Consider the following 23050-nt stretch of genomic DNA (forward strand, 5'->3'; position numbering starts at 1 on the left):
CAAGCATCTGCCTCTAACCCTAGGAAGCTCTTTGCCACCTTCTCCTCCCTCCTGAATCCCCCCCCCCCCCCCTCCTCCCTCTCTGCGGATGACTTCGTCAACCATTTTGAAAAGAAGGTCGACGACATCCGATCCTCGTTTGCTAAGTCAAACGACACCGCTGGTTCTGCTCACACTTCCCTACCCTGTGCTTTGACCTCTTTCTCCCCTCTCTCTCCAGATGAAATCTCGCGTCTTGTGACGGCCGGCCGCCCAACAACCTGCCCGCTTGACCCTATCCCCTCCTCTCTTCTCCAGACCATTTCCGGAGACCTTCTCCCTTACCTCACCTCGCTCATCAACTCATCCTTGACCGCTGGCTACGTCCCTTCCGTCTTCAAGAGAGCGAGAGTTGCACCCCTTCTGAAAAAACCTACACTCGATCCCTCCGATGTCAACAACTACAGACCAGTATCCCTTCTTTCTTTTCTCTCCAAAACTCTTGAACGTGCCGTCCTTGGCCAGCTCTCCTGCTATCTCTCTCAGAATGACCTTCTTGATCCAAATCAGTCAGGTTTCAAGACTAGTCATTCAACTGAGACTGCTCTTCTCTGTGTCACGGCTGCCTTTGATTCTGTGAACCATCAGATCCTCCTCTCCACCCTCTCCGAGTTGTGCATCTCCGGCGCGGCCCACGCTTGGATTGCGTCCTACCTGACAGGTCGCTCCTACCAGGTGGCGTGGCGAGAATCTGTCTCCGCACCACGTGCTCTCACCACTGGTGTCCCCCAGGGCTCTGTTCTAGGCCCTCTCCTATTCTCGCTATACACCAAGTCACTTGGCTCTGTCATATCCTCACATGGTCTCTCCTATCATTGCTATGCAGACGACACACAATTAATCTTCTCCTTTCCCCCTTCTGATAACCAGGTGGCGAATCGCATCTCTGCATGTCTGGCAGACATATCAGTGTGGATGACGGATCACCACCTCAAGCTGAACCTCGGCAAGACGGAGCTGCTCTTCCTCCCGGGGAAGGACTGCCCGTTCCATGATCTCGCCATCACGGTTGACAACTCCATTGTGTCCTCCTCCCAGAGTGCTAAGAACCTTGGCGTGATCCTGGACAACACCCTGTCGTTCTCAACTAACATCAAGGCGGTGACCCGTTCCTGTAGGTTCATGCTCTACAACATTCGCAGAGTACGACCCTGCCTCACACAGGAAGCGGCGCAGGTCCTAATCCAGGCACTTGTCATCTCCCGTCTGGATTACTGCAACTCGCTGTTGGCTGGGCTCCCTGCCTGTGCCATTAAACCCCTACAACTCATCCAGAACGCCGCAGCCCGTCTGGTGTTCAACCTTCCCAAGTTCTCTCACGTCACCCCGCTTCTCCGCTCTCTCCACTGGCTTCTAGTTGAAGCTCGCATCCGCTACAAGACCATGGTGCTTGCCTACGGAGCTGTGAGGGGAACGGCACCTCCGTACCTTCAGGCTCTGATCAGGCCCTACACCCAAACAAGGGCACTGCGTTCATCCACCTCTGGCCTGCTCGCTTCCCTACCTCTGAGGAAGTACAGTTCCCGCTCAGCCCAGTCAAAACTGTTCGCTGCTCTGGCACCCCAATGGTGGAACCATCTCCCTCACGACGCCAGGTCAGCGGAGTCAATCACCACCTTCCGGAGACACCTGAAACCCCACCTCTTTAAGGAATACCTAGGATAGGATAAAGTAATCCTTCTAACCCCCCCCCCCCCCTTAAAAGAGTTAGATGCACTATTGTAAAGTGGTTGTTCCACTGGATATCATAAGGTGAATGCACCAATTTGTAAGTCGCTCTGGATAAGAGCGTCTGCTAAATGACTTAAATGTAATGTTAAATGTAAATAACAAATTGGAACACAAAAGCACTCAATCAACATGTTGAGGATAAAAACATAGCCAAACGAAGACATAGAAGGCACAGTATATGGGTATGTGTGAATGTATTGTGATGGAAGGTGTGGTGAGTGTTTTTGGTATTTGGAAAAGTGTGGCGTTAATAAGTGAGTGAGATAGGAAATGGTTTCATATCCCCAGAACCAATGTGTGTCTGTGAGCAGGGGTTGTGCGAGAGACCTTTCAATGTTGTGCAGATGAGGGAATATACATTTTAAAATGAATTATACATCTACATTCTCCTATCATGACGGAACGGTCCCCAACCCTATACCCTACACCTGAGCGACCCATACACTATAGAGAAGTCTGTATCTGTTTAACGGGCCTTCTGTACTGTAAGTTGCCTATATGCAGACAAAACAGAAAGAGGAATGTGGTCAGAGACCTACTAGAGCAGCACAGTCCCATCAACATTCTGAGCCGGCCTGCAGGGTTGGTCCTACATAGCCAGAGCCCCCTGATAGGAGCATTTATAGGGAGTTTTACCTAGCCACCGTGCTTCTACACCTGCATTGCTTGCTGTTTGGGGTTTTAGGCTGGGTTTCTGTACAGCACTTTGTGACATCAGCTGATGTAAGAAGGGCTTTATTTATTTATTTATTTTAATTTTTAATTTTCACCCTTTTGTCCCCAATTTCGTGGTATCCAATTGTTAGTAATTACTATCTTGTCTCATCGCTACAACTCCCGTACGGGCTCGGGAGAGACGAAGGTCGAAAGCCACAACCCAACCAAGCCGCACTGCTTCTTAACAAAGCGCGCCTCCAACCCGGAAGCCAGCCGCACCAATGTGTCGGAGGAAACACCGTGCACCTGACTACCTTGGTTAGCGCGCACTGCGCCCGGCCCGCCACAGGAGTCGCTGGTGCGCGATGAGACAAGGATATCCCTACCGGCCAAACCCTCCCCAAAATGAATGTGTGTCTTTTTCTCATGACCTGGTCAGGTAAAAATCTGGTTCGTAATCGTAAGCTACTGTATGACAGGGTCCAACGGTAACTTTATTTCCTCACTGGTCAAACCCGGGCCAGTTGGCCAAAAAATCTCCAGGGTGAAAATATTTTCAACTGGTCCGGACATGGTGTAGTTTTGAAATGCATACGGGGTCATGCAGGGCCTATAGATTGGCATGCTTACTCTCTATATTCAGATATTAACAGGCTACATTTGGTTGCTATGATATGTATAAAAAGCTGTGTAATATAATTTAGAAATGTGAGTCATGACTCTATTCTTTAGAATTGCATTGTATTAATCACGTTCATTTTTTTGGACAAAATAAAACACTGCCCCTTTAAGACAACTGTGTTCCATAAGAGAGATCGCCATGGCTACAGTAGGCTAGCTAAAGTGTATTTTTTTAGCTTTCTTTTTGCACACTATCAACAGTAGCCAGCATATTGATAGTATGTTCACTGTTTGAACAGTTTACTTGTAAATCACTTTCCCCTAAAATAAACACGCCCAGTGAATAGATTGATGGGCAATTAGCTCAGAACAGCTAACGTGTGCTGTGTGAACGTAGCTATCAACTTCTGTATTGCTCGAGTGCTCGAAAGTTGTGACTCGTGGGAGCGTAGTGGTACTTGAATGAATAACCAATCATATTGCTCAAATACAAATAGCATGACTTTTCTGGGTCTTCAATGGTAGACTGCAACAGAGCATGTAAATGTTGACCTGGGAAACAAATTAGCGGCGCCACACCAGATTGAAAAGTACTGGGGGAAATGCCGTCTCGCCTTTCTGGCAGCTCTGCACCTAGCGAACATTAGCGTAAGCTACCTAGAAACCTAGCTAACCTTAGCGTTAGAAACCTAGCGAACATTAGCGTAAGCTACCTAGAAACCTAGCTAACCTTAGCGTTAGAAACCTAGCGAACATTAGCGTAAGCTACCTAGAAACCTAGCTAACCTTAGCGTTAGAAACCTAGCGAACATTAGCGTAAGCTACCTAGAAACCTAGCTAACCTTAGCGTTAGAAACCTAGCTAACATTAGCGTAAGCTACCTAGAAACCTAGCTAACCTTAGCGTTAGAAACCTAGCGAACATTAGTGTAAGCTACCTAGAAACCTAGCTAACCTTAGCGTTAGAAACCTAGCGAACATTAGCGTAAGCTACCTAGAAACCTAGCTAACCTTAGCCACAACGAATTGGAATTCCCAACATATCATACATATTGCAAATTCATAACATATTGTAGGAATTGCATAATGGACATGCACAAATTAATACATACCATACCAAACATAACATATCATACTCATGTGAGTGTCTCAGATTTCCGTTTACTATTTTACGCCTACCTCTGAGTCCAGGTTGGATGTAGCTACCCTGACAGGTTATCAGCCCGATCACATCCATCATCATTAGTTGTAGTACAATCAGCTAATACATACAGTCTGTGTTGATTCCCTTCCTTCCCCCTGTGTTTAACCCTAATGTATGGAATCAATGGAATGTTTCTGTATGTATAATTTCACGAAGACCGCGGTGAGACCATACCCATCTGAATTCAATTGACTTGTTGCCAGTTTTCCCTGCGGCAGCCATTGTTACTAAGAGCACCAATTTACTTTTGGCTCACGTATAAAGATGGAAGCATCTGAGATTAATCTACATTGTTCAAAACAAAATAGCTCTCGTGACCAGAACCGTTCCTCTCGCTGTAAATCAGCAACAGCTCTTCTCTCCTTTCAAGTGACTAGTGTGGGATATCCATCCACCTAAAGTACACTGACCAGTTGGTCAGGCAGGAATGACGGGTCAGTGTTTCAAAGCCGTTCTGGCTTTGACTGTTATCTGTTTCTGAGCTAGCTGTGATTTACAACTGGTGGAGAGCAGAGGTGGAGGCTAAGAGAGTACAGCACAGAGGGAGAAAGAGAGCGATTGAGAGTGAGAGCGAGAGGGAGAGAGAAAGAAATCCATGTACACAATAAGTGTGCAGTTAAAATTGGCAAAAAAAAACACACTGGTTTCTTTCCTCAGGGCCGGGGGGTGAGACAGGGATGCAGCTTGAACCCCACACTTCAGCATACGTGGGGCCTCCCGAGTGGCGCAGCGGTCTAAGGCACTGGATTGCTTGAGGCGTCACTACAGACCCAGGTTCAAACCCAGGCTTTGTCACAACCAGCCATGACTGAGACCACGCTTTGTGCATGGGACCATTGTCATGCTGAAAGAGGAAAGGGCTTTCCCCAAACTGTTGCCACAAAGTTGGAAAGCACAGAATTGTCTAGAATGTCATTGTATGCTGTAGCGTTAAGATTTCCCTTCACTGGAACTAAGGGGCCTAGCCCGAACCATGAAAAACCGCCCCAGACCATTATTCCTGCTCCACCAAACTTTACACTATGCATTTGGGCAGGTAGCGTTCTCCTGTCATCCGCCAAACCCAGATGGTGAAGCGTGATTCATCACTTCAGAGAACGCGTTTCCACTGCTCCAAAGTCCAATGACAGCGAGCTTTACACCACTCCAGCCGACACTTCCATGGCTGCTCGGCCATGGAAACCCATTACATGAAGCTCCCGACGAACAGTTCTTGTTGTGTGTGGCCTACCACTTCGCAGCTGAGCTGTTGTTGCTCCAAGACATATTCACTTCACAATAACAGCAGTTACAGATGACCGGGGCAGCTCTAGCAGGGCATAAATTTGATGAACTGACTTGTTTGAAAGGTGGCATCCTATGACGGTGCAATGTTAAAGGTCACTGAGCTCTTCAGTCAGGCCATTCTACTGCCAATGTTTGTCTATGGAAATTGCATGGCTGTGTGCTTGATTGTATACACCTGTCAGCAACGGGTGTGGCTGAAATAGCCAAATCCACTAATTTGAAGGGGTGTCCACATACTTTTGTATATATAGTGTATATCAATGACTTGGCGAGGGCACTAGAACAGTCTGCAGCACCCGGCCTCACCCTACTAGAATCTGAAGTCAAGTGTCTACTGATGATCTGGTGCTTCTGTCCCCAACCGAGGAGGGCCTACAGCAGCACCTAGATCTTCTGCACAGATTCTGTCAGACCTGGGCCCTCCTTGGTTGGGGAGAGAAGCACCAGATCATAATGGTTAACAGAACCATAAATGCTAATTCCGTCTAGACACCGTTGCCCTAGAAACACAAAAAACTATACCTACCTCGGCCTAAACATCAGCACCACTGGTAACTTCCACAAAAAAGCTGTGAACGATCTGAGAGACAAGGGCCTTCTACGCCATCAAAAGGAACATAAAATTTGACGTACCAATTAGGATCTGGCAAAAAATTCTTGAATCGGTTATAGAACCCATTGCCGTTTGGGGTTGTGAGGTCTGGGGTCCGCTCACCAATCAAGAATTCACTAAATGGGACAAACACAAAATTGAGGCCTCTGCAAAAATATCCTCAGTTTACAACGTAAGACACCAAATAATGCATTTAGAGCAGAATTAGGCCGATACCCGCTAATGATCAAAATCCAGAAAGAGCTGTTAAATTCTACAACCACCTAAAAGCAAGTGATTCCCAAACCTTCCATAACAAAGCCATCACCTACAGAGAGATGAACCTGGAGAAGAGTCCCCTAAGCAAGCTGGTCCTGGGGCTCTGTTCACAAACACAAAGAGACCCCAAAGAGCCCCAGGACAGCAACACAATTAGACCCAACCAAATCATGAGGAAACAAAAAGATAATTACTTGACACATTGGAAAGAATCAACAAAAAAACTGAGCAAACTAGAATGCTATTTGGCCCTGAACAGAGAGTACACAGTGGCAGAATACCTGACCACTGTGACGGACCCCAACTTAAGGAAATCTTTGACTATGTACAGACTCAGTGAGCATAGCCTTGCTATTGAGAAAGGCCGCCGTAGGCAGACATGGCTCTCAAGAGAAGACAGGCTATGTGCCCACTGCCCACAAAATGACCATATTAGAGACACATATTTCCCTCAGATTACAGAATTAGAAAAACAAACCCAATTTTGATGAAATCCCATATCTACTGGGTGAAATACCAGTGTGCCATCACAGCAGCAAGATTTGTGACCTGTTGCCACAAGAAAAGGTCAACCAGTGAACAACAAACACCATTGTAAATACAACTCATATTTACGTCTCTATTCCTTAGGAATTTTGACAGTGTAATGTTAACTGTTACATTTTTTTCACTTTTGTTTATTATCTATTTCACTTGCTTTGGCGATGTTAACATATGTTTCCCATGCCAATAAAGCTCTTAAATTGAGAGAGAGAGAGAGAGAGAGAGGAGGGAGGGGGGGGGCAGAGACAGAGGAGACAGAGGAGAGAGAGAGAGAGAGAGAGAGAGAGAGAGAGAGAGAGAGAGAGAGAGAGAGAGAGAGGGGGGGGGGGGGGGGGGCAGAGACAGAGGAGAGAGAGAGAGAGAGAGAGAGAGAGAGAGAGAGAGAGAGAGAGAGAGAGAGAGAGAGAGAGAGAGAGAGAGAGAGAGAGAGAGACAGAGAGACAGACAGACAGACAGACAGACAGACAGACAGACAGACAGAGAGAGAGAGAGACAGAGAGAGACAGACAGAGAGAGAGACAGACAGAGAGACAGAGAGAGACAGACAGAGAGACAGACAGAGAGAGAGACAGACAGAGAGACAGAGAGAGACAGACAGAGAGACAGACAGAGAGAGAGAGAGCGCATATGGAAGAGATCATGGTACTGTTACGCAGCTAGCCCTCTGATGGTCTGACCTCTTGATACACACACACACACACACACACACACACACACACACACACACACACACACACACACACACACACACACACACACACACACACACACACACACACACACACACACACACACACACACACACACACACACACACACACACACACACACAGTCAACCCCCTGGACAGAGAAAGATGTGTGAAGTTTCTCACATGCTGTGCATCCACTGCATGATCCTGACAAACACATGATTTACTCAGGAAGAATAGTCACAACTCTCATATTACCCCATCACCTTTCAGTCTGCAACAACCGTATCAAACCATCCTTCATATGAAACATCTTGGGCCTTTCTGTTGATCCTAGAATACTGTTAGACCTCTGTTGATCCTAGAATCCTGTTTGACCTCTGTTGATCCTAGAATACTGTATGACCTCTGTTGATCCTAGAATACTGTATGACCTCTGTTGACCCTAAAATACTGTTTGACCTCTGTTGATCCTAGAATACTGTTTGACCTCTTGTTGATCCTAGAATACTGTTTGACCTCTTGTTGATCCTAGAATACTGTATGACCTCTGTTGACCCTAAAATACTGTTTGACCTCTGTTGATCCTAGAATACTGTATGACCTCTGTTGATCCTAGAATACTGTATGACCTCTGTTGACCCTAAAATACTGTATGACCTCTGTTGATCCTAGAATACTGTATGACCTCTGTTGATCCTAGAATACTGCTTGACCTCTGTTGATCCTAGAATACTGTATGACCTCTTGTTGATCCTAGAATACTGTTTCAGTGATGTGCAATACAGTTCAGTACAGTGCAGTTTAGTACCAAGAAGACTTCACTTCTTAACTCTGTCATTTGTTCGGGGCGGCAGGTAGCCTAGTGGTTAGAGCGGTTGCAACCTAGTCCAAAGGTTGCTAGATTGAATCCCCCGAGCTGACAAGGTAAAAAAAAATCTGTCGTTCTGCCCCTGAACAAGGCAGTTAAACCCACTGTTCCTAGGCCGTCATTGAAAATAAGAATTTGTTCTTAACTGACTTGCCTAGTTAAATAAAATAAAAAATAATATCTTCACCTTTGCTGACATGTTCTGAGTAAAGCAGGAACATTCAGATCAAGTGAATATAATGTTCCTGACATGTCATTTCCCCTGTAGCTACTGTTGTAAACCATTCCTTCCACACAAGCAGCCAGCTGATTGTGTTCTGCCTGTGTGTTAATGTTCAGGAAACCTCGCCCTGCTATTGTTGTTGAAGTAAGAATAGTCCTGAGGACTACTGACAACCACGGTGGGGGAAGAATAGTCCTGAGGACTACTGACAACCAGGGTGTAGGTTTATAGTGGGAAGAATAGTCCTGAGGACTACTGACAACCAGGGTGGAGGTTTATAGGGGGAAGAATAGTCCTGAGGACCCTTGACAACCAGGGTGTAGGTTTATAGGGGGAAGCATAGTCCTGAGGACTACTGACAACCACGGTGGGGGAAGAATAGTCCTGAGGACTACTGACAACCAGGGTGTAGGTTTATAGGGGGAAGAATAGTCCTGAGGACTACTGACAACCAGGGTGTAGGTTTATAGGGGGAAGAATAGTCCTGAGGACTACTGACAACCAGGGTGGAGGTTTATAGGGGGAAGAATAGTCCTGAGGACTACTGACAATCAGGGTGTAGGTTTATAGGGGGAAGAATAGTCCTGAGGACTACTGACAACCAGGGTGTAGGTTTATAGGGGGAAGAATAGTCCTGAGGACTACTGACAATCAGGGTGTAGGTTAATAGGGGGAAGAATAGTCCTGAGGACTACTGACAACCAGGGTGTAGGTTAATAGGGGGAAGAATAGTCCTGAGGACTACTGACAACCAGGGTGTAGGTTTATAGGGGGAAGAATAGTCCTGAGGACTACTGACAACCAGGGTGGAGGTTTATAGGGGGAAGAATAGTCCTGATGACTACTGACAACCACGGTGGGGGAAGAATAGTCCTGAGGACTACTGACAACCAGGGTGTAGGTTTATAGGGGGAAGAATAGTCCTGATGACTACTGACAACCAGGGTGTAGGTTTATAGGGGGAAGAATAGTCCTGAGGACTACTGACAACCAGGGTGTAGGTTTATAGGGGGAAGAATAGTCCTGAGGACTACTGACAACCACGGTGGAGGTTAATAGGGGGAAGAATAGTCCTGATGACTACTGACAACCACGGTGGAGGTTAATAGGGGGAAGAATAGTCCTGAGGACTACTGACAACCAGGGTGTAGGTTTATAGGGGGAAGAATAGTCCTGATGACTACTGACAACCACGGTGGGGGAAGAATAGTCCTGAGGACTACTGACAATCAGGGTGTAGGTTTATAGGGGGAAGAATAGTCCTGAGGACTACTGACAATCAGGGTGTAGGTTAATAGGGGGAAGAATAGTCTAGAGGACGACTGACAATCAGGGGTAGGTTTATAGGGGGAAGAATAGTCCTGAGGACTACTGACAACCACGGTGGGGGAAGAATAGTCCTGAGGACTACTGACAATCAGGGTGTAGGTTTATAGGGGGAAGAATAGTCCTGAGGACTACTGACAATCAGGGTGTAGGTTTATAGGGGGAAGAATAGTCCTGAGGACTACTGACAACCACGGTGGGGGAAGAATAGTCCTGAGGACTACTGACAATCAGGGTGTAGGTTTATAGGGGGAAGAATAGTCCTGAGGACTACTGACAACCAGGGTGGAGGTTTATAGGGGGAAGTGCTAAGTTTTGCTCTTACAGCATTTATTTTTTTAAATAAATCTAATATTAAAGTGTCACATTAAATCCAATTGATTAAAAGGCCAAGGAGCCACATTTTAATATGAACAGCTTAATCTCTTGATGTACGTACAGTTGATGTCGGAAGTTTACATACACTTAGGTTGGAGTCATTAAAACTCATTTTTCAACCACTCCACAAATTTCTTGTTAACAAACTATAGTTTTGGCAAGTCGGTTAGGACATCTACTTTGTGCATGACACAAGTAATTTTTCCAACAATTGTTTACAGACAGATTATTTCACTTATAATTCACTGTATCACAATTCCAGTGGGTCAGAAGTTTACATACACTAAGTTGACTGTGCCTTCAAACTGCTTGTAAAATTACAGAAAATGATGTCATGCCTTTAGAAGCTTCTGATAGGCTAATTGACATAATTTGAGTCAATTGGAGGTGTACCTGTGGATGTATTTCAAGGCCTACCTTCAAACTCAGTGCCTCTTCGCTTGACATCATGGGAAAATCAAAAGAAATCAGCCAAGACCTCAGAAAAACAATTGTACACCTCCACAAGTCTGGTTCATCCTTGGGAGCAATTTTCAAACGCCTGAAGGTACCACGTTTATCTGTACAAACAATAGTACGCAAGTATAAACACCATGGGACCACGCAGCCATCATACCGCTCAGGAAGGAGATGCGTTCTGTCTCCTAGAGATGAACGTACTTTGGTGCAAAAAAGTGCAAATCAATCCCAGAACAGCAAAAGACCTTGTGAAGATGCTGGAGGAAACAGGTACAAAAGTATCTATATCCACAGTAAAACGAGTCCTATATCAACATAACCTGAAAGGCCGCTCAGCAAGGAAGAAGCCACTGCTCCAAAACCGCCATTAAAAAAAGCCAGACTACGGTTTGCAACTGCACATGGGGACAAAGATCGTACTTTTTGGAGGAATCTCTTTTGGTATGATGAAACTAAAATAGAACTGTTTGGCCATAATGACCATCGTTATGTTTGGAGGGACAAGGGGAGGCTTGCAAGCCGAAGAACACCATCCCAACCGTGAAGCACGGGGATGGCAGCATCATGTTGTGGGGGTGCTTTGCTGCAGGAGGGACTGGTGCACTTCACAAATAGATGGCATCATGAGGTAGGAAAATTATGTGGATATATTGAAGCAACGTCTCAAGACATCAGTCAGGAAGTTAAAGTTTGGTCGCAAATGGGTCTTCCAAATGGACAATGACCCCAAGCATACTTTCCAAAGTTGTGGCAAAATGGCTGAAGGACAACAAAGTCAAGATATTGGAGTGGCCATCACAAAGCACCTGACCTCAATCCTATAGAAAATTTGTGGGCAGAACTGAAAAAGCGTGTGCGAGCAAGGAGGCCTACAAACCTGACTCACTTACACCAGGTTTGTCAGGAGGAATGGGCCAAAATTCACCCAACTTATTGTGGGAAGCTTATGGAAGGCTACCCGAAACGTTTGACCCAAGTTAAACACTGTAAAGGCAATGCTACCAAATACTAATTGAGTGTATGTAAACTTCTGACCCACTGAGAATGTGATGAAAGAAATAAAAGCTGAAATAAATCATTCTCTCTACTATTATTCTGACATTTCACATTCTTAAAATAAAGTGGTGATTCTAACTGACCTAAGACAGGGGATTGTTACTAGGATTAAATGTCAGGAATTGTGGAAAAACGGAGTTTAAATGTATTTGGCTAAGATGTATGTAAACTTCTGACTTCAACTGTAGCTGATGTTGTGTTTAGGGAATTACTCAGTATGAAATCCCAAATGGTCCCTATTCCCTCTGTACTACATGTGTCTGAAGTAGTGTACTATAAAGGGAATAGGGTTCCATTTGGACCTCAGTTTACACACACAGATGATTACGGGCGTTTCTGTTGTTGTGTTCAAGCAGGGTGAAGTTTAGGGGTTTGGAGGGATGCTGTCATGGCTGCCTTCCAGCTGGAGTTAAAGTTGTGTGTGAGACAGACAGGCAGGCAGGCAGACAGACAGACAGACAGACAGACAGACAGACAGACAGACAGACAGACAGGCAGGCAGGCAGGCAGACAGACAGACAGACAGACAGACAGACAGACAGACAGACAGACAGACAGACAGACAGACAGACAGACAGACAGACAGACAGACAGACATGACATGACATGGTTTGCCACAAATGTCTACCCTATAACCCTACATTATATACTATCATCTCAATGTCCACAACTTTTATCAAAAAGAAAGGAGGACCAAGGCACTCTTCATATAATTAAAATGCCTTTATTAGTACGGAATGTTCAATAGAAACAGTTTTAAATCCGACGCGTTTCGGCAGCATGGCCGAAAACTTTGTTTCTATTGAACATTCCATACTAATAAAGGCATTTTAATTAATTATATAAAGAGTGCCTTGGTCCTCCTTTCTTTTTGATGACCAATTCACCCTTTTTACCAAAGAGCACCTTCTATCTACCAACATGTACTATTGTGTCCCTTAGTAGCGCTTCCCTTCCTCCTCTTTCTACTAGTCCACTACTTTTATGTTTAAATGTCGTACGGTCATGTACTACACGTCTCAGACATAAATACACGGTGCTATTTAAAGAACATGACACCTGAAGGAGAATAGTACAGCTATTTCATTTCATCAACATGGCTGGATGTTCACTGAGCATAAACATGACATTGTTTCCTTTCTCACTTCTGTTTCATAAGACCAGAAATCTATTCTCAGACCTCTGTTGTGTTTGTTTAATTACTGTTCAAGGAAAATCTCATGTTTTTTCATCCACAGGTGGTCTCCCCATATCTCTCTGTAGAGAGATCCCCCCCCCCCCCCCACCACCTTGCACCACACTGTCTGTCCTAAATGGCATCCTATGCCCAGGGCTCTGGTGGTCCAAAGTAGTGCACTATCAGAAATAGTGCACTATGTGGGACACAGCATGTTGTTTGGACAGACGACACACCCTCAAGTCACTGAGAAAAGGTCAAAACTTATCTGAACAAAAATGAAAGGACTCTATTTTCAGACAATTGTCAAACACACGTTCATTTGCAATTTCGACCTGTTAAAAGCCAGTGCTCTTCTGTTTTTCAAACACTAGCGCCGGGATTGATAATTTACCTGCGTTAAATGAGTTTTCACTGAGATGGGAGCGGTGTCGATATCTGAGGTGTGTCCTTAAAAAGGTGTGCCAAAGTGCCAATTTCAGTATTCACTGGTGGGGATATTTAAGACCAATCAAAAGATGATCCGCCCCTTTTTTTTCAATTTTCGCCTAAAATGACGTACCCAAATCTAACTGCCTGTAGCTCAGGACCTGAAGCAAGGATATGAATATTCTTGGTACTATTTGAAAGGAAACACTTTTAAGTTTGTGGAAATGTGAAAGGAATGTAGGAGAATATAACACAATAGATCTGGTAAAAGATCATACAGAGAAGAAAAAATATATATATGTTTTTTTTGTACCATCATCTTTGAAATGCAAAAGGCCATAATGTATTATTACAGCCCAGGTGCAATTTCGATTTTGGCCACTAGATGGCAGCAGTGTATGTGCACAGTTTGACTGATGCAATGAACCATTGCATTTCTGTTCAATTCTTTTTATCAAGACTGCCCAAATGTGCCTAATTTGTTTATTAATAACTTTTCATGTTCAAAATTGGGCACTCTCCTCAAACGAAGGAGAGTGCTCAGTTTACAATTGGCTCATTCATCCCCCTCCTCTCCCCTGTAACTATTCCCCAGGTCGTTGCTGCAAATGAGAATGTGTTCTCAGTCAACTTACCTGGTAAAATAACGGATAAATAAAAAAAAATTATAATAAATAAAAAAAACAATAGCATGGTATTATTTCACTGTAATAGCTACTGTAAATTAGACAGTGCAGTTAGATTAACAAGAATTTAAGCTTTCTGCAAATATCAGGCATGTCTATGTCTGGGAAATGTTCTAGTTACTTACAACCTCATGCTAATCGCATTAGCCTACGTTAGCTCAACTGTCCCGTGGAAGGGACACCACTCCCAAAGACATTTTAAGCAGTAATACAGTTGGTTATGGCATTGATGTTGACAAATGAAGCACTGCCTATCCATCCGTGACGCACAGTGCCCATAAGTATGCACATGGAACAAGCGAGATGTAGTTTTTAACATAGACTTTTTTTAAATTGTATTAAAAACCAAGCATAGCCTCCCAATGGAACCCTGTCTCTATACCCCAGTGGGACCCTGTCCCTATATCCCAAAGGGACCCTGTCCCTATATCTCAGTGGGACCCTGTCCCTATACCCCAAAGGGTCCCTGTCCCTATATCTCAGTGGGACCCTGTCCCTATACCCCAGTGGGACCCTGTCCCTATATCCTAGTGGGACCCTGTCCCTATATCCCAGAGGGACCCTGTCCCTATATTCCAGAGGGACCCTGTCCCTATATCCCAGTGGGACCTTGTCCCTTAATTCCAGGAGGACCCTGTCCCTATATTCCAGTGGGACCCTGTCCCTATACCCCAGTGGGACCCTGTCCCTATACCCCAGTGGGACCCTGTCCCTATATCCTAGTGGGACCCTGTCCCTATATCCCAGAGGGACCCTGTCCCTATATCCCAGAGGGACCCTGTCCCTATATCCCAGAGGGACCCTGTCCCTATATCCCAGAGGGACCCTGTCCCTATACCCCAGTGGGACCCTGTCCCTATACCCCAGAGGGACCCTGTCCCTATACCCCAGTGGGACCCTGTCCCTATATCCCAGAGGGACCCTGTCCCTATATCCCAGAGGGACCCTGTCCCTATATCCCAGTGAAACCCTGTCCCTATACCCCAAAGGGACCCTGTCCCTATATCTCAGTGGGACCCTGTCCCTATATCCCAGAGGGACCCTGACCCTATATTCCAGTGGGACCCTGTCCCTATATCCTAGTGGGACCCTGACCCTATATTCCAGTGGGACCCTGTCCCTATACCCCAGAGGGACCCTGTCCCTATACCCCAGAGGGACCCTGTCCCTATATCCCAGTGGGACCCTGTCCCTATATTCCAGTGGGACCCTGTCCCTATATCCCAGTGGGACCCTGTCCCTATATTCCATAGGGACCCTGTCCCTATATTCCAGTGGGACCCTGTCCCTATACCCCAGAGGGACCCTGTCCCTATATCCCAGTGGGACCCTGTCCCTATATTCCAGAGGGACCCTGTCCCTATATTCCAGAGGGACCCTGTCCCTATATCCCAGTGGGACCCTGTCCCTATATTCCAGAGGGACCCTGTCCCTATACCCCAGTGGGACCCTGTCCCTATATCCCTTTGGGACCCTGTCCCTATACCCCAGTGGGACCCTGTCCCTATATCTCAGTGGGACCTTGTCCCTATACCCCAGTGGGACCCTGTCCCTATATCCCAGAGGGACCCTGTCCCTATATTCTGCACTACTTTTGACCAGAGCCCTATGGGCGAAATGATACTGCCGATATAGCATCTATAGGTTGATACAATAGTGTTGCCTTGTCGTCTATGATTTATGTTGAAGTGGTTTTTACATTCACAGTAATTTATATTGCTTCAGTAAAACTGCCACATTTTCAGGGTAGCTGAGGTAGGTATCAGTGGTGTGTATTCATGGTTGCCAAGGGAAGGCCAGGCTTCCCCCTAAAATTAACCAAGAAAAAAATTAAGAAACATAAAATCTTTAATCTCTTTGTGTTTTCATACATTTTCCTTCAATTCACAAGAGAGCAAAACAGCGCCCCTCTGTCTCTCTATGTGTAGCCCATCTATCTGATGCTGTCTGGTCAAAAAGAGTAAGACATTGTAGCATTTAATGCAAGGGAAGCCAGCGAGCACTTGGCCTCCCTTGATAAAAAAAAAAGTTTTAAATAATAGCCAATCAGCGTTGAGCTAAACGGAGTGAGCTCAACTGTGAATGGTCCTGGCACACCAACAAAAAGAAGTGTCAAGGGAAGCCAGTTTGGATTTGGCTTCAGTCCAATCATAGAGCAATACGTCATCGATAGAAACAACTTGAATTGTTGCATCTCGTTGTGTTGTTGTCCTCCCGTGGCTAGCTAGCTAACTAAAACTGGCCCTTTCCTAAATTAGCCATGGATGAAGATAGGGATTTGGACTTGTGGTTTATCTTAATTCTCTGTACTGGCCAATGATTATAATGGCAATTCTGATCCAACCATTAATTCATACATTGTTGTGCCCCTGGCCTGAGAGGATGGAAGTTCAATGTGTAGCTAGATGTAGAAGGCTAATGATAACTAGCTAACGTTGTCCATGAATGGAAGTGAGGCTAGCAAGCAAGCATTTTAGCCAGGTAGCCTGGGACATCAAAAACTAAAAGTGGGTACTGTATGACAGAGTGATAGACCGTTTAGTCAACATGAAAGAGAGGAGGAAGGCATTGACGTTTCTCTAGGGTGAGTCAACATGTTTTTCTGCTTGCACAAACGCACATACACGCACTCACACAGAAATCAGAACCATGGACATCCACGTTGATTGGACTAAATTGTTTTTGGTATCTTTAAGTTGTCACTGTATTAGAGTAAACAGAGGTGATTTGAGGATGTTGAAATGGTGCTGGAATAGTGGAGGCAGCTCCTGTTTTCTGTGTGACTTGCGGTAAAACTCTGTGGTTCTAAATCAATAGTTGTTTGGTGATGCGAAAATGTTGGAAACATGAACTTGCTTGACCCCTGCAGTAGGTCATGTAACTGTTTGTTACATGCAATATTTGCTTTGTGGACTTCATCAGCCAGATGTTGCTCTCCGGTTTTGTGATGAAACAAAGGTGTGGTTGAATTTATTCTAACACTGTGTCTTCTTATTGTCTCGGCTTTTAGGCCTATATATCACGGTGTCAAGGCGTATAAACTAACAGGTTACAGAGCAAACACACTTATCACAACACATATGTTGTAAAAAGGCTTTTGTGTTTTCTAATGCAAATTCATTACTTAAAAATCATACAATGTGATTTTCTGGATTTTTGTTTTAGATTCCGTCTCTCACAGTTGAAGTGTACCTATGATAAAAAATGACAGACCTCTACATCAGTGGTTCTTAACCTGGGTTCGATCGAACCCCAGGGGTTCGGTGAGTCAGTCTCAGGGGTTCGGCAGAGGTCAAGACACACATCCGACTCGTATGATTCGTGATGACACGCCCCGCTTGGCCATCATTGGCTGCAGGTGATCACGCTACATCGCTTGGCCTATCTGTGCTGCAGGGAATTTGGTGCGCTCAGTAGTCGACTTGTGACTGTCGTGATGGTACGTCTTGTGATTTCTTTCTTAATAATTTAATCCCTTCATACTTACTATGTCGAGCAAAAAAAGAAAGTGGTCGGACGAATATGTACAATATGGATTCACATGTATAACGGAACGTGATGGGAGTCAGCGTCCTAACTGCATGATTTGCAATGCCAAGTTGAGCAATTCTAGTCTAGCACCGGTAAAACTAAGAGACCACTTCCTTAAGCTGCATGGAGATGGAAAATACAAGAACACAACGCTCGCTGAATTCAAGGTGAAGAGAGCCAGATTCGATGAAAAGGCTACTCTGCCTGTTCTCGGCTTTGTACCCATTAACAAACCGATCCTCACAGCATCGTACGAAGTTGCTTACCTGATCGCAAAGCAGGGCAAACCACACACCATTGGTGAAACACTCATAAAACCAGCTGTGTTGAAGATGGCGAATATCATGCTGGGAAAAGAGGCTGAAGTTAAGTTATCACAAATTCCTCTTTCAAATGACACCATCAGCGACAGAATAGAGGACATGAGCAAAGACATCTTGGCTCATGTAGTTGCAGATCTGATTTCAAGCCTGGCAAAATTCAGCCTTCAACTCGACGAGACCACAGACGTTTCCAATCTAAGCCAGCTTGCTGTATTCGTGCGCTATGTGAAAGACGACGTGATAAAGGAAGATTTTTTATTTTGTAAGCCTCTTACAACAACAACTAAGGCAGCCGATGTGAAGAAACTTGTGGATGACTTCTTCAAAGACAACAATCTTTCGTGGGATATGGTTTCTCCAGTTTGTTCGCACGGAGCTCCAGTCATGCTGGGAAGAAAGTCTGGTTTTGGTCCGCTAGTGAAAGCCGATGCACCACACATCATTGTTACGCATTGTATTCTGCACAGGCATGCGTTGGAAACAAAAACCTTGCCTCCAAAACTGGCAGAAGTATTAAAAATTGTAGTGGAATGCGTGAACTATGTGCGAACTAGTGCTCTGAGGCACCGCATCTTCAGTGAGCTGTGTAAAGAAATGGGCTCTGAATTCGAGGTACTTCTGTACCATTCTAACGTTCTGTGGTTATCCCCGGGACAGGTGCTGAATCGTGTTTTTGCCGTGCGTGTGGAATTAGCCCTGTTTTTGCAAGAGCACCAACATTGTCATGCAGATTGCTTCAAAAATTCTCAGTTCATTCTCATTTTAGCGTACATGGCTGATATCTTCGCAGCTCTCAATCAAAAGATGCAGGGCGGTGGAGTCAACATCATCGAAGCAGAGGAAAACCTGAAGGCTTTTCAAAAAAAGCTACCGTTATGGAAACGACGAACAGAGAACGATAACTTCGCAAACTTTCCCCTGCTGGACGACTGTGTAAGTAAGATCGAAGATGTATCTGGAATCGGAGACATTTCTTTACCCGCGGAACTGAAGCAAGCAATTGCCACGCACTTAGATGAGCTTGCAAAGTCTCTCGACGGATACTTCCCTACAAGAGAGTCATATCCAGCATGGGTGAGACAGCCGTTCACGTTTAGTGTTCAGACAACAGATGTCAATGATGAATACCTCGATGAAATCATTGAAATTCAGCAGAGCCAGGTTCAACAGCAACTCTTCAGAACAACAACACTTTCAACGTTTTGGTGTCAACAAATGGTAACGTACCCTGTTATTGCTAAGAAAGCTCTGGAGATTTTCATACCGTTTGTTACAACATATCTTTGCGAGCAATCCTTTTCGAGGATGCTGGACATAAAAACGAAGAAAAGGAACAGACTTTGTTGCGAAAATGACATGAGAGTGGCACTTGCCAAGGTGAAGCCGCGCATTTCTGAACTGGTCTCTGAAAGGCAACAGCAGAAGTCACACTGATTTGCAGTAAATATTCATTATTATGTTTTTGTTTTTGTGGGAAAATCATGTTTTGATGATTTTGTTCTTTGAACACACGGTGTTGATGTTGATGCACGGTTCATTTTGTGCACCAGTAAAATATATACCTATGTTTTGAATTTGAAAAAATCATATTTTATTTTTCCAATTAATTAAAACTTCTCACGAGTCACCAACCCTGATCCGGTAGCACCCCCCACCCCCCACCCCACTGAGTAGCATAGCTAGCATAGCGTCACAAGTAACTTGTAGCATCTAAATATCATTAAATCACAAGTCTAAGACACCAGATGAAAGATACAGGTCTTGTGAATAAAGCCACCATTTCAGATTTTTAAAATGTTTTACAGGGAAGACACAATATGTAAATCTATTAGCTAACCACGTTAGCAAAGGACACGATATTTTTACTCCCAACAGCTTTTTCCTGCGTCAGTAGCTATCACTAATTCGACTAAATAAAAATATATATAGCCACTAACCAAGAAACAACTTCATAAGATGACAGTCTGATAACATATTTATGGTATAGCATAGTTTTCTTTTTGAAAAATGTGCATTTTTCAGGTATAAATCACAGTTCTACATTGCAGCTGCAATCTGAAATAGTGCTGACCCAGCCAGAACAATTACAGAGACCAACGTCATATAACGAATTACTCATCTTAAAACATTTCAGAAAAATACACAGCGTACAGATATTGAAAGCCCAACATCTGGTGAATCCAAACAATATTTCAGATTTATGAAATGTTTTATAACGAAAACAAAATGTAGCGCTAAATTAGCATAGCTATACCAGGCAGATTCGGCTAGGCGCCCACGGCCAGTTCACATGCACAACAGATATGATATAACATCGTAAATTGGGTCTTACTATGGCTGATCTTTCATCAGAATGTTGATCAAAGTGTCCTTTGTCAAGATGAGTCGTTGGTTCCGTTCAGAATTGTTCCTTGCCCACTCCATTTAGCACAGGTACCGGTCGAGTGGCACGGATCTCAAACGTAAATAAATTCAGACAACGGAACACCACAAAACTCCCGAAAAAATTCAAATAATCTGATTAAACTATATTGAAAAAACATACATTACGATGATCTGGTCACATGTATCAAACAAACTTCGAGACGGAGATAGTTTTCATCCATAATGGCCGCACAACAGAAGACAATCGCAGCTATAAGTCGCACGATTTAGACAACCGGAAGTTGTCGGTCACGCCAAAGAATTAGCTCTCATTTCACGTCAGTCCCAGATAAACAAGATATTTTTCCTCTGACGTCCTCTTGACACCCAGAGGAAGGCCAATGAGGTGTGTTTCGGGTCATAGGGGGCACGACCATATATAGGCAGAGCGTTGAAGCTGGCATACACATCTTGCTTTTTTCTTCTTGGTCATGGAAAGTGCTGTCAAATGACTTCTGTATCACTCAGAGACAAAATTGAAACGGTTTTAGAAACTAGAGATTGTTTTCTTTCCAATGGTATTATTTATATGCATATAGTAAGAGCAATAATTGAATAAGAGGCAGTTTAATCTGTAGAGCAAATTATGCTAATGGGAAAATAGCACCCCCTGTATTCTCAAGAAGTTTTAAGAAGGGTTCGGTGAATGCGCATATGAGACTGGTGGGGTTCAGTACCTCCAACAAGGTTAAGAACCACTGCTCTACATGCTTTGTAAGTAGGAAAACCTGCAAAATCGGCAGTGTATCAAATACTTGTTCTCCCCACTGTATCTATCTATCTATCTATCTATCTATCTATCTATCTATCTATCTATCTATCTATCTATCTATCTATCTCTACAGTGCCTTCAGAAAGTATTCATACTCCTTGACTTTTCCACATTTTCGTTGTGTTACAGCCTGAATTTAAAATGGATTAAATACATTTTTTCCCCCTCACCCATCTACACACACAATACCCCATAATGACAAAGTAAAAATATGTTTATAGAAATATTTGCAAATGTATTGAAAATTAAATACAGAAATAACTAATTTATATAAGTATTCACACCCCTGAGTTAATACACGTTAGAATCACCTTTGGCAACGATTACAGCTGTGAGTGTTTCTGGGTAAGTCTCTAAGAGTGATTACAGCTGTGAGTGTTTCTGGGTAAGTCTCTAAGAGCTTTCCACACCTGGATTGTGCAACATTTGACCATTATTCTTTTCAAACTTCTTCAAACTCGAAATGGTTGTTGATCATTGCTAGACAACCATTTTCAGATCTTGCCATAGATTTTCACGTAAATTTAATTCAAAACTGTATCTCGACTCAGGAACATTCACTGTCTTCTTGGTAAGCAACTCCAGTGTAGATTTGGCCTTGTGTTTTAGGTTAATGTCCTGCTGAAAGGTGAATGAATCTCCCAGTGTCTGGTGGAAAGCAGACTGAATCAGGTTTTCCTCTAGGATTTTGCCTGTGCTTAGCTCCATTCTGTTTATTTTTTTATCCTGAAAAACTCCCCAGTCATTAATGATTACAAGCATACCCATAACATGATGCAGCCACCACTATGTTTGAAAATATGGAGAGTGGTACTCAGTAATGTGTTGAATTGAATTTGCCCCAACCATAACAATTAGTATTCAGGACAAAAAGTTAATTGCTGTCCCTCGTTTTTTTGCAGTATTACTTTAGTGCCTTGTTGCAAACAGGATGCATGTTTTAGAATATATGTATTCTGTACAGGCTTCCTTCTTTTCACCCTGTCATTTAGGTTAGTATTGTGGAGTAACTACAATGTTGTTGATCCATCCTCAGTGTTCTCCTATCACAGCCATTAACCTCTGTAACTGTTTTAAAGTCATTGTTGGCCTCATGGTGAAATCTCTCTGAGTGCTTTCCCTCCTCTACGGCAGGGTTTCCCAAACTCGGCACACCCAAGAGGTGCACGTTTTAGGTTTTGCCCTAGCACTACACAGCTGATTCAAATAATCAACCAAATCATCACGCTTTGATCATTTGAATCAGTTGTGTAGTGTTAGGGCAAAACCTAAAACAATGCACCTCTGGGTGTGCCGAGTTTGGGAAACCCAGGGGGGGCTAGGAAGGACGCCTGTATCTTTGTAGTGACTGGGTGTATTGATACACCATCCAACATGTAATTAATAACTTCAACATGCTCAAAGGGATATTCAATATCTGTTTTGTTTTTTTACCCATCTACCAAATCAAATCAAATCAAATGGTATTGGTCACAAACACGTGATTAGCAGATGTTATTGCAAGTGTAGCGAAATGCTTGTTCTTGTAGCTCCGACAGTGCAGTAATATCTAACAAATTACACAACATATACCCAATAAACACAAATCTAAGTAGGAATGAATTAAGACTATATACATATGGACGAGCGATGTCAGAGAGGAACGGACTAAGATACAGTAAAATAGAATACGGTATATACATATGAGATGAGTAATGCAAGATTTGTACGCATTATTAAGTGAATGAGATATCGTGGAATAGTACTTTTTTTT

General features: G+C 44.0%; 1 protein-coding gene across 2 annotated transcripts in view; it reads right to left on the bottom strand.

Annotated features, from left to right (window-relative positions):
- Positions 1-23050, bottom strand: part of LOC139539473 (angiopoietin-1 receptor-like) — a 65197-nt gene that overhangs the window by 40880 nt on the left and 1267 nt on the right. The window lies entirely within an intron of this gene.

This window comes from Salvelinus alpinus, chromosome 1 (genome assembly GCF_045679555.1).
Source record: "Salvelinus alpinus chromosome 1, SLU_Salpinus.1, whole genome shotgun sequence".
Lineage (NCBI taxonomy): Eukaryota > Metazoa > Chordata > Actinopteri > Salmoniformes > Salmonidae > Salvelinus > Salvelinus alpinus.